This window comes from Melopsittacus undulatus, chromosome 5 (assembly GCF_012275295.1).
Source record: "Melopsittacus undulatus isolate bMelUnd1 chromosome 5, bMelUnd1.mat.Z, whole genome shotgun sequence".
In the NCBI taxonomy this organism is placed as follows: Eukaryota; Metazoa; Chordata; class Aves; order Psittaciformes; family Psittaculidae; genus Melopsittacus; species Melopsittacus undulatus.
The window spans coordinates 30,923,999-30,938,877 of record NC_047531.1 but is presented as its reverse complement, the minus strand read 5'-3'; the positions used below and the strand labels follow the sequence as shown (position 1 = coordinate 30,938,877).

Sequence of the window (14,879 nt, the reverse complement as noted above, 5' to 3'; positions counted from 1 at the left end):
TTTAAGCCAGGTTTGGCAGAGAGATGGGTTTACAGTGATTGTGATGCTGCAGGCTTTGGAGAGGGAGAGTCAAATACAAAGCCTCAGTTCGAACACAGTAATGTTAGACATTGGAGAACTCACATGGGAAAAAGCTGGTGTAAATGTGCCGTACTGGGTTGGTACATTTACCAATACTTTTCTTGTTCTGATGTTTGTAAATGAAAGATTAGCAAATATAGATCAAAACAATCTCTTCAGCTTCTGTTTTGTTTCTGTGTCTGGTCTGCTTCTAGGAAAACTCGCACTTACGTAGGAAGCCAGCAATAGAGCTGCAAGCAGCAGTGTTCTGCAGTTTCTTTTGGAACATAACTTTGTTCCTAATATTTCTCCTGATGTTTGTAAATATTACTCCAATTGTTTGTAGATTTTTTGAGGGAGAGTAAATAAAAGATTATGTTTACAGGTGCATGTTTGACTTAGAGCTCATGTAATAAATTCAATCCAAAAGGCATCTTTTACCTTCATATTGTCTTTAAAAATTCTTAAAAAGCTGTGCCCACAGCATCTTGGTAGCCTTGTTCCAGGCTGCAAATAGGTTCATTCCACACTATGCACTGGTCCCCCAGACTGCACTGGCTTTCAGTTCCTTTCAACAGGGAAAATATTCACAGGAAAACCCGACCCCAGGAACATTTCTTGATTTCATAGCTCTGACTTAGTCTATGAATGCTGTCCCTTGAGTTGAACATCATCTGTCCTAGTTTTGCCTGGGAGTTAATTTTTCTTTCTTGATTGATGGTCCAGTGCTGTGCATTGGATTTAGTATGAGAATCACACTGATAACACATTGATGTTTTAGTTGTCGCTAAATAGCGTTTACCCTGATCAAGGCCTTTTTTGTCTCATGCTTTGCCAGTGAGCAGGGGCACAGGAACCCAGGAGGAAGCAGAGACAGGACCCGTGACCCAAACTAGCTGAAGGGGTATTCCATACCACAGCACCTCATGCCCAGTACATAAACTGGTGGGGAAAGTGGGGAGAGTGAGCAAATGGCTCTGTGATTCTGAGTTACTGGCTAGGATTAAACCACAACATCATCATAACTAGAAATATGATCTCTTTGCCAGTTTTTGTCTCAATTCAAATGTCTTTTGTAGTGGCTTACAAATGTATGAAGCCATTTTTTATGCTTCTTGCAGCTACTACCATATTCACATCTACCTCCCTTAATTGCATTGGATGCAGAAATACCTCTTAGTAGGAAGAGCACCACATTTTTCAGTGTCATTGCAGTCTCATCCATCAAGAACTTTATCCATCATCTAATTGCATTAACCTTGAGTAATTTCACTAGTTCAGCAGAACACAAAAGAAAAATAGCCTTTACCAGTTCCATCTCTATATCCTTTTAAACGTAGAAACAGCTCTACACAGGCAAATAAGCACAGATCCAGTCAGTCCTATGTTGCTAACTAGAGTAATTTTGTTGGATTTCAATATTAATTTCTGTTTCATTAGACTGAGTTTTACAGTGGGCAATAAAAAAATCATATTATTTTGGGACTACTTTTGACCTCAGCTTGGAACTTATTTTCAGAATCCACCACAATACTCATGCCAATCATATTAAAGATATAAAACAAGGGAAATCTTGCAGCATATCTTTCTTTGATAACATACAATGCTGATTAAGTCCATGCAGGAGCACTATAGACTCCACCAGCTTCTCTTTCACTTTGACTGCATTTCTCAGGATAGAATCAATGAGACTTCCAGCTGCAGCATCCTCTGGCAGCTTCAAATTTACAAGAAATTTAGAAGAGAAGGTCATGAAACCTGATGGACAGAAGATGAATCAGTGACTCTGCTTTGCTTTAAAGATAGAAATGCATTATTGGGGGCACAGATTTGGAGGAAAGAATCAAAAATTCATTAAGATGAGGGGGGATGTCATGTCTGTCTTATGATCCCAGAAGTACTCTGCTTTATGATGTAGGTCATGATAGGCTGGTTTTGAAACTGAATGAAATAATCATTCAGAGAATTCTGTTTCTTTGTAAAAACATGTCCTATCTTCAGATGTTGCTGAACAGTGAATTTTTTTAAGAGCTTGGTTTGAAAAGCTAAGCAAAGCAATAACAGGACTTCTAGAGCCTTAGAAGCTCTATTTAATGGCTTTAGTTCTTAATGTTACCCAGTTTTGATGCAATTATGACTGCAAAAATGTGACATAGTAAGTCCCTAGCTTCACTGAACACAATCTTTCACTGCTCCAGTAATTCAGCTGTGGCCTGCAAATCCATCAAGAATGGTACAGGATGGGATTATCACACAATACTGTGGCACACAGAAAGTAGGGAATGAAAAAATGCCCTTGTCAGACACACAGTTGTGTGACAGCTCAGGTCCATTTAGCTCTTGGGGTTATGGCAGAAAATGTTTTGTTACCTCTACCATGCTATAATTGCTGCTGCTTGTTAAATACAATGGGAAAGTACAATAGTAAAAATTCAGGTCTGTTGGAAGTGCTTGGATCGTGTACAAAGATGCTTTTAAGTAATCTGTATTAGTAGTTGTCTATTTTTATTCCAGATTCTATAAACGCTTATGGCATTTTTCTTTACTACGTATCCCTTTTGTATCTTCTGCCTTTGGCTTTGTTGAAGAAAATAGATTTTATGCAAAAATGTTCTCATTTCTTATTTGCAGATAGTTTTTAGAACCTGGTATTTGCCATTTAGAAGAAGGTACCAAACCAACTAAATAATGGAGTTAAAAATAGTTATCTAGGCATGGAATTTGTTTAGTCATTTGTCATCACAGTGCCACTGTGTATGTATTTCTTTTCCGCACGACAGTTGATTAATCTGTTATGACAGCTACTTAATTTTGTGAGCTAAGATATAGGGCTGAGTATCTATTAGAAAGTATTTCTTGTGAGGTACTTGCCTGAGGCTAGTTTCTTATTTAAATGAAGAGCACTCTAAAGCAGAGTGCTAAATAAATGTACCTGGGTGTGTTTGAAATATTATGCCTGATTGTTACTAATCAGGGAATGGCATAAAAATTAGACTGAAAATCAGTACATGAAAATCAGCATTACTATGGGATTCTTGTTTTCCTCTGGTTTCTTTTGAAGAGGAACTAACCAGTCTTTGTTCTTTCACCCTTTTATTATATCTCTTCTCCTTTTAGGATGCTATCTAAAAGCATCTCTGTATGTGTTAAAAACGTCATGTATTTTTGATGCATTATGATTTTAAAATTTGCACCGTTTGTGCTATTCTGGCTGGTCAGAGATGGGCTGGTGCGTAATCCTGGCTGAGTATTTGAAAGAAAGAGTAACCAGCAGACTTTCCTCTCAGTCTTTATCTTGAGCAGGGAAGTCAAGTGAACAGGCTAAAGTACTGCTCAGGTGTGCAAATGTAACACAAGCAAAGGGTGCAGCACCTGAAGGACAGTTCTGTGGCACAGTCAGTCCAGCTTTTGGCTGCCTCTTACATCCAGCCAGGGCTACCCAAGCTTCTTGCAGTATCTCTCAGTGCAGATACAGCTCAAGCAGTTTAAATAGGAAGAGTTGCTCCATGTGCCAGAAAGAGATTAAATTATTTTGTATTCTGTTGATGTTTTAAACTCCCACTGTTGCAAACATTTTTGGTATTTTTTGATGCTCAAATGGAGCTAGAAATGTGTTGTCCCCCCATTCTGGGGGAAAAAAAAGCAACCAACGAAACAAACCCAACAACTACAAAAAAACCTCAAGAAACAGTGGACTATTTCTCACTTGATACCGGTATTATATTCTCAGGTACCCACAGAGCTGTGTGACAACTAATCTGATGGTTTAAGAGATGATGTTAAACAGTTGAGTAAGGGAGAAAAATGTGAGCCTCTGAATTCTCTGTTTATGAAGGATTAACAACCAAAATGACTGGAGAAACTGGTTTTTTGAAGAAGCAGCATGGGTTTTTCTATTAGTACATCTTGAGTCTAGATGAAAATAAGAAAATACATGTGGTGGAATGATGGAATGGGTGAGGGGAAATGTCTTCTGTTCATGACATCTGCTAGGAGGAAAAAGATAACCTTTTCATTAAAAAAACCTTGGTAGTTGACCTTTATGCCTATTTTTAGACTGTTTTTATTCATTTGTATTTTCTGACAGGTGACAGTTACAAAGCCATCTTATTTCCTACTGAAATGTTTTATTCCCTTTCAGTTTGCTTTCTGGAGTCTAAAATGGCTATTCCTAGACCTGACCTTGCAGCATTTTAAACAAAACTGAACAAAATGTGTACGCTGTCTGAACAGAAGCTACAAGGAAGGACAGCCAAAAGGAAAAATGTGTGTAAAATTGTTTGAGATATGGTATTGCTTTGCCTTGCATAACCAAATGCAAATATTGCATTTAATGGTGAGTGCTAAAGGGGGTCATGGAGACTAGAGAACAACTGAAAATATGCAAGGGCAGATTGAGAATAAACAGTGGAGAATTTAAAGGGTGGGTTGTGGTGGGGTGTGTATGACAGCAATGATGAAAAAAATATAGAACGGAGCAGTATGTGCAGGAGAAGACAAGAAAAAAAAGACAAGCTGGCGGCCTTTCGTAGCAATCCCTGTGCTTCTAGCTTGGATGTGAGCTATAGTTGTGCTGCAGCTGCCAGTGGATGCTTTAAACACATGGAATATGTTCAGGCAGTGGTGTTGGCAAGCCCCAGGTCTGGCTGTGCATAGGGCCATGGAAGACCACAGGGGTGTGGGTTCCAGATCCCTGATTCCCTGGGATGTAGTGGCTTCTCAGCCCTCTGCTATGAGGCTAGAACATATGGACAGGGAGGGCCCAAAGAGGCAGGAGTGAGGCAGGAGGCAAGGGCAGATCAAAAGCTTCATTAGGTAAATCTTTAGTTTTTAATGACCTGTAGCCTATACAGTTAAAGGGCTGAGATTCCCTCCATGCCCCAAGCTGGATGCATTTTGCTATGTTGAACTGTTTCGTTTAATTACAGGCATGTCCAGAATGTGTATCCAAGTAAGATGCTGCAGTCCTTATCCATGAAAAAGAAGTTGGCAGGTAGTTGAACCAATTCACCCTAAATAAACAGGAACTACTGGACAGTAAACCTCATTTGTGGACTATGCTGAGAAAACAGTGAAGTAAATAAACCTCAGTTTCTGCAGGGATTTGATTGTTAATTTTGTTCAGTAAGATTTCTCTATTTTCTCAAGAGTTCTGCACCAGACAGTGTTTCCTGGCTTCTCATGGTGATTTTGGGTGTAGTTTGTATGACCATGCAAGTCTCCCCTAATTCCAGTTTCCAGTTCTTCAGTATTCCAGTTGTAGAAACACTGTGTTCTTTTCAGTGCAAATTCTGCTCTAACCTTGCCGTAGTTTAAAAAGACTAAATTACCACAGCTGTTGGAAAAAAAGAATGTTTAATAAGGAACACAATTAGGTCATTCCTACCTGAGTAACCTGATTTTGATTGTACTAAGCACAGAGCTATCCATTCCTGTCCTTGGTGGGGGCTGCCACAGGTGTTCAGAAGGCCTCTGAGAATAGGACAATCAGGTTATAATACTTCTGCAGAATACTTTTATGGCTTCTAGCACATCACAACTTGTACATTTAATGAATTATAGGAATTTATTTGATACTCAGTAGCTGTCAATGGGTTTTTCTTCCATAAACTTGTCGAGTAATTTTGTGAGCTAAGCATTGCAAGTCCTTTGGAAAGGCATAAACATAGCTTAACAGCAAGATGTGTGGAGAAATATCTTCTATTCAAACCTGCCACATAATACCATTTTTGAATGCTCCTTAACCCTGGTATAGGAAAGCAGTGAACAAGCATTACCTATTCATTTATCATTCCAGATTTCTTAGGTTTCTTTCCTGTCCCACTCCAGTTTTATCTTTTCCAGGTTCAAGAGTCCCAGTGCATACAGTCTATGTCCTCTTCTGTAATATTTCCTGTTTTGCTTTATTTCAGTTAGAGTTACTGATCTAATGGTCTTTGCATTCATTCCCCCACTACTTTTTAACAGTTGATGTGTTTGTAGGGTTTCTTTCTCTGAAATCCCAATCTTGAGATCTCATTCCTCAGTGGTGATAACTATTTCAGAGCCAAATATAGCATTTTTTTTTCTCACCTGTTAAACTTTACTTTCATTTATATTGGATATTTGATTTTGTCTTTCCTACCACTCAGTGTCTTGAAGTTCTTCCACAAGATACTGAGTTCGGCTTTGTCTTCATTCTGTGGAATAGTCTATATTCTCCATCACTATTGTTACTTCACTGTTCATTTCCTCATCCAGATAGAATCTGCCTCCTAATTTTGTTTTTTATTTCCTTTTCTGCTGGTCCAGCTGTAAATGTTCAAGAGAAAATAAAATTGAGATCTTGCTCAGTCTTAAACAGCCTCATGCAGATTTGGCTTAAGCTGGTGGCTAAGCCTTGACAGCTCTAGATATACCAGCTTTACTTTTTCTGCTGTCACTGACAGGCTGTTCTACCTGCCTGCCAAAGAGAAATTGTCTGCATAAACAAAGCACAGCAAAGACAAGAGGAGGTACTGCAAAGGCAATTAGCAGGGCAGGTGCTAACATCAGTAACCTTAGAAGAGGCAGATGCTGCAAACTTACCAGTAGAGGTAATGGGGAAATGGCAGCCAGGATAGCAGCAGACCAGTCAGCTGTGGTTTTTCTTCCACCTTTCACTGAGCTGCATCAGTGATACCAGTTTTTACAATATGCCTTTGCAGGGTTTTGTTTTAGGAACTTGGAGGCTGGGGAGGCCGTGGCTTTTTCTGCTTATCTATGATAGCAGTAGTTACATTACAAGGAATAGCAAGTGTTCCTAACAAGTTACTTCAGATGAACTGGTAGTTTATACAGTAGTGTCTGTAAATTTGTTGCCCAGTCCTTGATATTTTTAGAGGAAATTATTATGGGTGTAGTAAACAGCTTAAATTTGATACTTTAAAACCACTTGAAAGATATGACACATGTTAATAGCTTAGCAACATTTTATGTCATGATGCTTTCTCTGACTCTTTCTACTTTCAGATTGTGTACAGCTCACTAAACACACCTGTGGCAATGCAATGCCTAAAGATTTTGTCATTCAGGATGCATCTCACTGGTATTAAAGTAGTGTTCAGGCCCTGTGGGGTTTGTTTTTTCTATTAACGGAATAGCCACAAATGTGCTTTTTGAAGAAAAAAACTAAAGGGGCTCTGCTGGTTACCAAGCAGACATTGTCTACTGGGAATATTTCTGGCCCTGCTATTATTTGTATAGCTTACTTTTCTAAAGGACTAGTGGGAAGATTATTCCTACTGAAGTAAAGTAACCACTTAAAGCAGTGTTCAGTTTAACCATTAAATTACTGATCAACAATTGAATGCTTAAGTTTTCACTTTCAGGGTCAGATGAAGTCCTGCTGCTTACAAAAATAGCCATTAATATGTAATCTGCCTTAGTAACTGCTGCTAATTGTGTAGTCTCTGCTTATCTAAATAGTTTGAATAACTTAGGTTTTATTTGGCCAAATAAATAAATTTAAAAAAAAATTACAAATTGGAAAATACCCCTACCACTCTATGCCAAAGAAAGCTGAATGCTGTGAACTTGAAATGTGCAAAGTGTAGTGGGTTGACAGCTGGCAGTTTAAGAAGGGCCTGTCATCAAGCATAGCAGCTGAACTTTGCATGTAATTGAAAGCATTTTTATCATGGGAAAAAAGTGTAGGACATATTACATCTCCAGTCAAAATAAATTTTTTCTATAAGTTTGTGGGTTGTTTTGTTGCTTTAGTTTGATTCTCCCTAAGCTGCTCAAAACCAAATTAATAAAAAAAAAAAGGTTAGTGAGTTTAAGTAAAATGAAAATATTGGGGTTTCATTTTGGTGAGGGCATCCCATACTTAGGGCTAGCAGGTCAGGATCCCTTGTTGCTCAGGCTGTTCTGATAATCTTTTTTCTGTCAAACCCAGGTGGTTCTGCTTAACATTGTTGCTTTATTCTGTTAGAATCTGGGCATTCCTAATTTACCAAACTCTGCTGGTTGCATTTTTAAACATTAGCAATAATCCTAGGAATGTGAAAAACCAGAATGTCATGACAAGATTAATTACAAAAATTAATAACCGAAGAAAAATTTGTCAAAGTTTTTAGAAGAAAACCTGTTAATTAATCCTTTGTACATGAATAGATGTAGGGGTTTTGAGCTCCTTAACCAGAGCAGTAGTTTAGCATCCACGGTAGAGTATTTAATAGCATTTTCTTGATGTTATTGTAGATTTTCCAGTATTTAGTCACTCTTTAAGATGAATTGCATCTTATTCAATTATGCATTTAAAATTAGTAAGTTCAACTGTATTAATTGTATTTTCAGTTTTTAAGGGCCAAAATCCTGCCCTGGATGCAGCTACGTCTTCTAAAACTAGGCAAGAACAAATACCCAGTTTTCCTAACAAAGAGTCTTAACTTGTCCTTGCTTGGACTGCTGTCAGGGGCCATGTGTACTACCAGAATACACTGTTAAGGCTGTGCACCAAGTGGTCTGCAACAAAGGTACTAAATCCTACTAGTAGCATTTAGTTCCTAACAGCCAATTCCCAACTGTGCTGCTTTGTCTGTCAACCATAAAAGGTGTGTTGTCTTTCTGAAGCCTGACTAAGCAGCTTTGGATGTTACAAAGGCTCCTCTGCATGTTTTAATTTGCATAGATTAGTCTTTCTCCTTTTTATTACACTGACTAATCAGGAGAATTTCTTAGCCTAGACATGTTTATGTGTCTATATGTGATCGTGTTTGGCTTCATAGATAAAAATACCCTCTCATTTGCCTGATTACTGCATGAAAACAGTACTCTTAGAAACCTAAACCACCAATTTAACCGTCCTTCCCTGCCTCTCTACTTTGTCTTCCACGTTTTCCTCCCAGAATCCAACTGTTCAACTCTTCACCTTTTTCTGCTTTCTCACTTCAGTGAAATCTGTTGATGGAGCGCCAACTTGGTTCTTAGGCTCAAAGCCAAGTGGAAATACTGAATGTGCATTTGGCAGTGATGGGGTTGGCTGTGGGTGGAGATGGCATTGTTTGGCAATTTCCCCTTCCCCATGGCGTGCCATGGCAGATAAAGCCACTGAGGGAAAAGAGGAAAAGTAGAAGTTTACAATAGAGAAGGCCTTGGGAAGACTGTTTTTGGGGTGTCTGAAGGACTGCCATAGAGTGGCTGGCTGGTCTCTGCAGATTCTTCTCAGGCCACGTGCTGACTGGAAACACCCTGTTGCTGAACTGCTTCTCCCTGCTCAAAACATAAACTGCCCTAAGGAGAAACAGAAATAATTGATTTCATATAAAATTCAGTAAAATAATAAGTTCACGTCTTTTTATTTCAGGAAACAAAGTTGTGTCAAAGTGTTACCGAGTCTGCAGAAATGCAGCTGTAGTATTTGGCTCACTGAAGTGTACAAATGCCTGGTACATTCTCAAAACAACTCCTGGCCTCTCATTTTTTCCAACAGATGGATAAAAGAACATATAGCACAAATTCAGGCCTGAATACTGATTCTGAGTTGTCACGGAGATCTGTATTAGCAGGTTCAGGCTTTGATATTTCGTATCAAGTGTTTGATACCTCTGTAATGAAAACAGAAAATGTTGTTTTAGCTTCTGGTTATAAGGAATGGAGCTTTGAAATCAGTTATCAATCAAAAGAAAGGCAAATTTAAGGATGACACATGTAAACCAATCTGGTGTCTTAGTTTTGTAAGATTTTCATATGGCATAATGGATAAACTTCCAGCAATGACTACTATAGCACAGCTCTGAGAGAGGAGGAAATGCCAGTTGAAAATGTGTAATTTATTTCTTCATCTTGTTTAGAAAATGGGAATTTTTTCCTGCACTGACTTTTGTGGAAATAGAAATCATCTGTGACTTTAACCTGAGTTCACAAATAATTAAAGTAATAAGGTAAAGTACTTTGGAAAAGTGACAAGTTTTAAAATGAGGAAATGACATATCCATGTAAATGGATATGAAAATTTTTCAAAATGCTGGTTAAATTTAAGAGGATTTAACCTAAAAGCACATTAAATGCAGTACGTAACATGCAACTTTCTTTTTCCTGTTGCTTCACAAGAAAATGTAAAAGACACCCTTCCAGTGAGTGGCATACTTACAGCAACTGCCTGAGCAACTAAAAAGAGCAGCAGTGCCTCTCAAATATTCTAGGGAAATACGTACGCCACAGCTTCAGCTTACTAGATCTAACCCCCGTTACAAACCAGCACTGGCTGCATGTTCCCAGTGCCATCATAAACAATTCACTTAGTTTTCTTATATAGCCTTCTGAACATTGTTCCAAGCAGACAGAACAGAGTGAACTGTCTTCATAGATAGGTTACTGTGCAGTCTGATTTATTATACTGATTCTGTAAAGTCAGCTGTTTGAATTAAACTGAGACTGTGAACTACAGGCCAAGTGGCCATCGGAGAGCAAAATAGGATGGCTGACAGTTTCAGAAGGAGACAGGTAGAGTTCTCCTTGCGCTTATTCTATCACAGGACGAACACTCAGCATGAAGTGGTTTTGTATTCTCATGTAAATTCTCTTATTTTTTTCCCACATGGGCTTGCTGTATTTCTTTCTTTGCTCTATCAACCTGTTACCATTTCTTCCGCGGACACATTCACACCTAAATTAAAGTACAGGATCATGTACCCTGATTTGTTTTAAATCATTATAGAATAACTACAGTTATTCTGAATACTGATTCTGAACACTGTAGAAACATTAACTGCAAAAGTATAGCATTTGTTTTCCACTGCTTTTCCCTCTCTCTTGTCTTTTAATATGGGGTTAAAGAGTTGGTTTGGATCAAAATGCACATTTTACCAGCCTAACATCTTTCACTTTGTATACCTGTTACCTGTAGAAGTGAGTTTTCATTTCTAAGTAGGGCATTTTTGCACTACTGAAGTACAAATACATGTTCTAGTTGAGTAGGAAAATGTGTTACTGTACTATACTGAAACACTCCTTAATATCACTGTTAAGAATGGTTTCTTGAAAATATTTCCTAATAGCTGTAAAGTTCCATTCTTTACTCTTTGCTTCACTTACATTCAAAATCTTTTTGCTAGGACTTGTATAGTGTCTGCTATTATTATGATTAATGCTTATTGAAAACACGGTGTTATGAGAAGCCAGATGTATAATTCTGTATTCATGGCTTTTAACAGAACCAGCCTCTTTTTCTGATCTTACTTTCTTTGTCTAATATTGTATAAACCATCTGAGCTTCTCTAGAAAATTAATTTTGTGTTGTTTCTTGGTCAGAATATTATGTTTTAATTTTGCTTTGGTATGCAGAAGCTGTAGTTTTCATTAGTTCTTGTTACCACGTTTTTAGGAAGGTGAGGTAGTGGTTTGTGTCTGGATTTGCCCTGATTTATTTACTTATTATATAATTTCCTCAGGGTATTGTGAATTGTGGAGAACTCTGGAATAGCTGGGACATGATAGGATTTTCTTTTTTTTAACTTATAATTAAATGATAGAAATGAGCACAGCAGTTCAAACATGGGGAGCTGTCAGAACAGCATGGGCAGTCAGTGCTGTGTTCAGGTTCAGACCTATACTATTCAGACAGTCATAATTTAAAAGTTAATTTACTTCAAAATCACCTGGCTATCAATTTTTAGTAAGAAATAAGTTTGATAAGCTTACCCAGCCTTGGAAATCTTTTGCGCATGCTGATTCTTGCAAGTTACTCTACTTAAATCACAGAAGAAAGCTGCAAAATCAAGCTCTCAGTTTTCTGTTTCACTTCTATTGCTTTAATTTATGAGCTGTACACTGTAACAAGTAAATCAGAAAATCTAAGGCAGCACCTCCTAGGGTTGTTGTAAGCTGCTTATGTTTCAGTTGTTTTACATATACCTAGCTTGTTGACTTCTTATTCAGCATAAAATAATGTTTGTATTCTTTGAAGAAAACTTAGGATTGTGGGAGGTGTTTAACAGTTCTTGAATAGTGAATGGCTTTTCACAAGTTACTGGTTTTTAACTGAAGTAGTTTGAAATTTCATTGTACTCCACTCCTGTAAGCACTATAAAAAATAGAATAAGCAAGGCTGCTGTGACACAGCTGTGCTCCTCTTAGACAATACACCATCAGACATTCTGTGTGATAGCTTTCTTACATTCATTTTGAAAATTAATTTATAATTGTCAAAATAAATAATACAGTCATCCAAAAAAAGTCACATCTAATAAATTAGAATTTGACTGTTTTTAGTGAGTGATTTGAAAAAGTCATTTGCTTATGATTCACTCATGCAAGTCTGTGATGGCCTTATCAAACCACCTGCCTTCAAAAATGACTCGTGACATTGTAGAGTTATGTCAAATGTACCACTGTGAACTGCATTCCCAAATGTTTTCATTTCAGTCACAGTTTCAGTTTCTGCAATGCATAAGAGAGATATTTGCTACCTTCTGTGTGGTTGGAAGCAACAACCAGTGAGTTTTGTTTCTTCAGTAGTGCCTTGAATACTTTCAGATCACTTAGTTCCTTCCCACTTTTGGCTGACTTTACACAGAGGATTTTGTGACTAAAGTCTTGCTGATGGGCCTTGGGGTTTATCCCTTTACGGAGTTGAATTTTACAAGCCTTTATTGTGCAACTTTTCATTATTTTCTGGTTTTATCATAAACTCTAATCATGAGTGTGAGTAATTAAGAGCAGGATGTCAGGCTAGATTTCCACTTAAATGGTACACCCGGTAATCGTGCTGATCTCGGATGATAAAAAAGACTAATTGCTGTACTCATCCTGGCTTCTGTTGGAGATTCTGCTGGAAGGAGCAGGGAAAAAAAGTGCACAGCAATTAATTAATTGCTCTGTACATGTTCTACTGCTAGCTCCCTTGCTCCTTTAATACTCTAAGTGTTGTTCTCTTTTCTGAAGCCCTTACTAACTCTTGTGAGTACTTAACCACTTTTGAAAAATTACTTAACAAATACAATCTGTGGCACTCAAATCCATTAGTCTTTTCTTCCCCCCAACTATGTGAGACTAGTAAATCATGTAAGAAAGAAAATAAAATGGTGAGCATCCGCAGTATGTGGGATATTTTACATGTGGCAGCAGCAGGGTACAATTTTATCTGGAAATTTAAATCCAAAAATCAAACAATAATACTGAAAACACATACAATACAACAGATGCAAACCATGCTCAGGATTTTGTACAAGGCTAATTTTATTTTACTAGGTTTTTCCCCTTTGCCTAAAACCAACCACACCACGCACTGATGCTACACAGTGCCTGTAGACTACACCTATGAGTGATTGGTGCATTTGGAACTAACATTTCATGCCCTTAACTACACCTCTGAGCAATGAGAGTATCAGTTTAAATTGAAACCACTTAGAAATGGTGCAGGAGATGGAGGATACTCTAAGCAGTGTTGTGGACCACAGTTAAAGTCTGGCCAGCAGCCTGTGTGGAAGTGCCACGCTGCTGCTGCCACTCTTTTACCTCAGTTTCTCAAATAATGCAGGTACCCTTTGGTCTTTGTCTAGGCATTTTTATTCATGAAGGCATTGATTACTATCATTTATTAATTATGATAGTATGGCAGATAAGCCCTAACCAAACTTATGGCCCCATTGTACTCGTCAGTGATTCAGCACAAAACCAGAATGTTGTTCTGCAGAATAGTTTTATAGTTCTTACTTTTCAGTTTTATAGAAGGGAGTTCAATGCAGAGCATGAAGATAAATCTTTTTCAATGTCAAGCAGGAAGACTGTGACAGAATCTGGAATTTAAAACCTTATTAATCTTTGTATAGTGCCTTAACCAGGGCAGCATGTGCTTTCCTTGCAGTAGTTAATATTTGTTTAGTGTAGCTAAGCTTTCTGCCTCACTTGGCAAGAACCACTATTAAACTATGGTATAATAATACCTTAAATCTGAAACAATTAACAGTATATTCACCAGGGCAAAGACTTTGTCATTTTAATATTTAAATGATGTAAAAACTGTTTATTTTTGCCTTAAAACAAAAATGCGTGTGTGCATTATGTGCAAATGCTGTATTTGTTTGTGTTTTGCTGTTCCCCTAAAGGAATGAGCCAATTACTTCTCTCAAACAGAGCATGACATACTGGAGTAAATGCTAAAAACCCTCAAACAAACTAGCCAAAGTTAAAATAAGTAGTTATGGTAAAAACAAAACAAAGCCCTCTGTGAATTCAAGAAATTGGAAGTTAGATAATAACATGTGAAGAAGAAAACTGCAATAGAAATTTTCCGTTACAAATGGTGATGCTCTCTCTGCAAGGAGGGATTATGTAGATCTTTCTACTCCATTAGGATTCATTCACCTTTGAGATTATGGGATTCCTTAAAATCTGTATGTGTATATATCCTCTTGTAGATGCTTGAAAAACAGCAGTGCAGGGGGAGAGAAAGAAATCTAAGCAAAATAATACTGACTTTTATTACTTATAATTTATTTGTGGAGGAAGAGGAGATAAATGCTGTTTCTCAGGCCTTCTATTTACTATGCTCTCTAAGCATCAGTTTTGCAGAGACCCAAGTTTCTTACACATATAAACGTGTATGCTCTTAGCAATTCAAATCCAGCACTTAAATCTGAGGGATGATAGTGGATTCTTGGGTCTAGTAATGCTCTGTGCCCAACCCATGACATAGGCTCACATTGCAGGGCTCTGCTGTAAAAAGAGAGATGATCCTCTCTGACAGTTCTGGAAAAGGGGTGAAATCCTCTTCAGCAGATGACGGGTTCAGAAGTGCTGAGCTGTGAAAGGTTCAGATACAAGTGGGTTTCTCTAGTTTCTGTAGCTCTGGGCCC

At 37.8% G+C, this 14,879-nt stretch overlaps 1 protein-coding gene across 2 annotated transcripts in view; it reads left to right on the top strand.

The window, feature by feature from the left end:
* Positions 1-14,879, top strand: part of MAGI2 (membrane associated guanylate kinase, WW and PDZ domain containing 2) — a 724,927-nt gene that overhangs the window by 125,332 nt on the left and 584,716 nt on the right. The window lies entirely within an intron of this gene.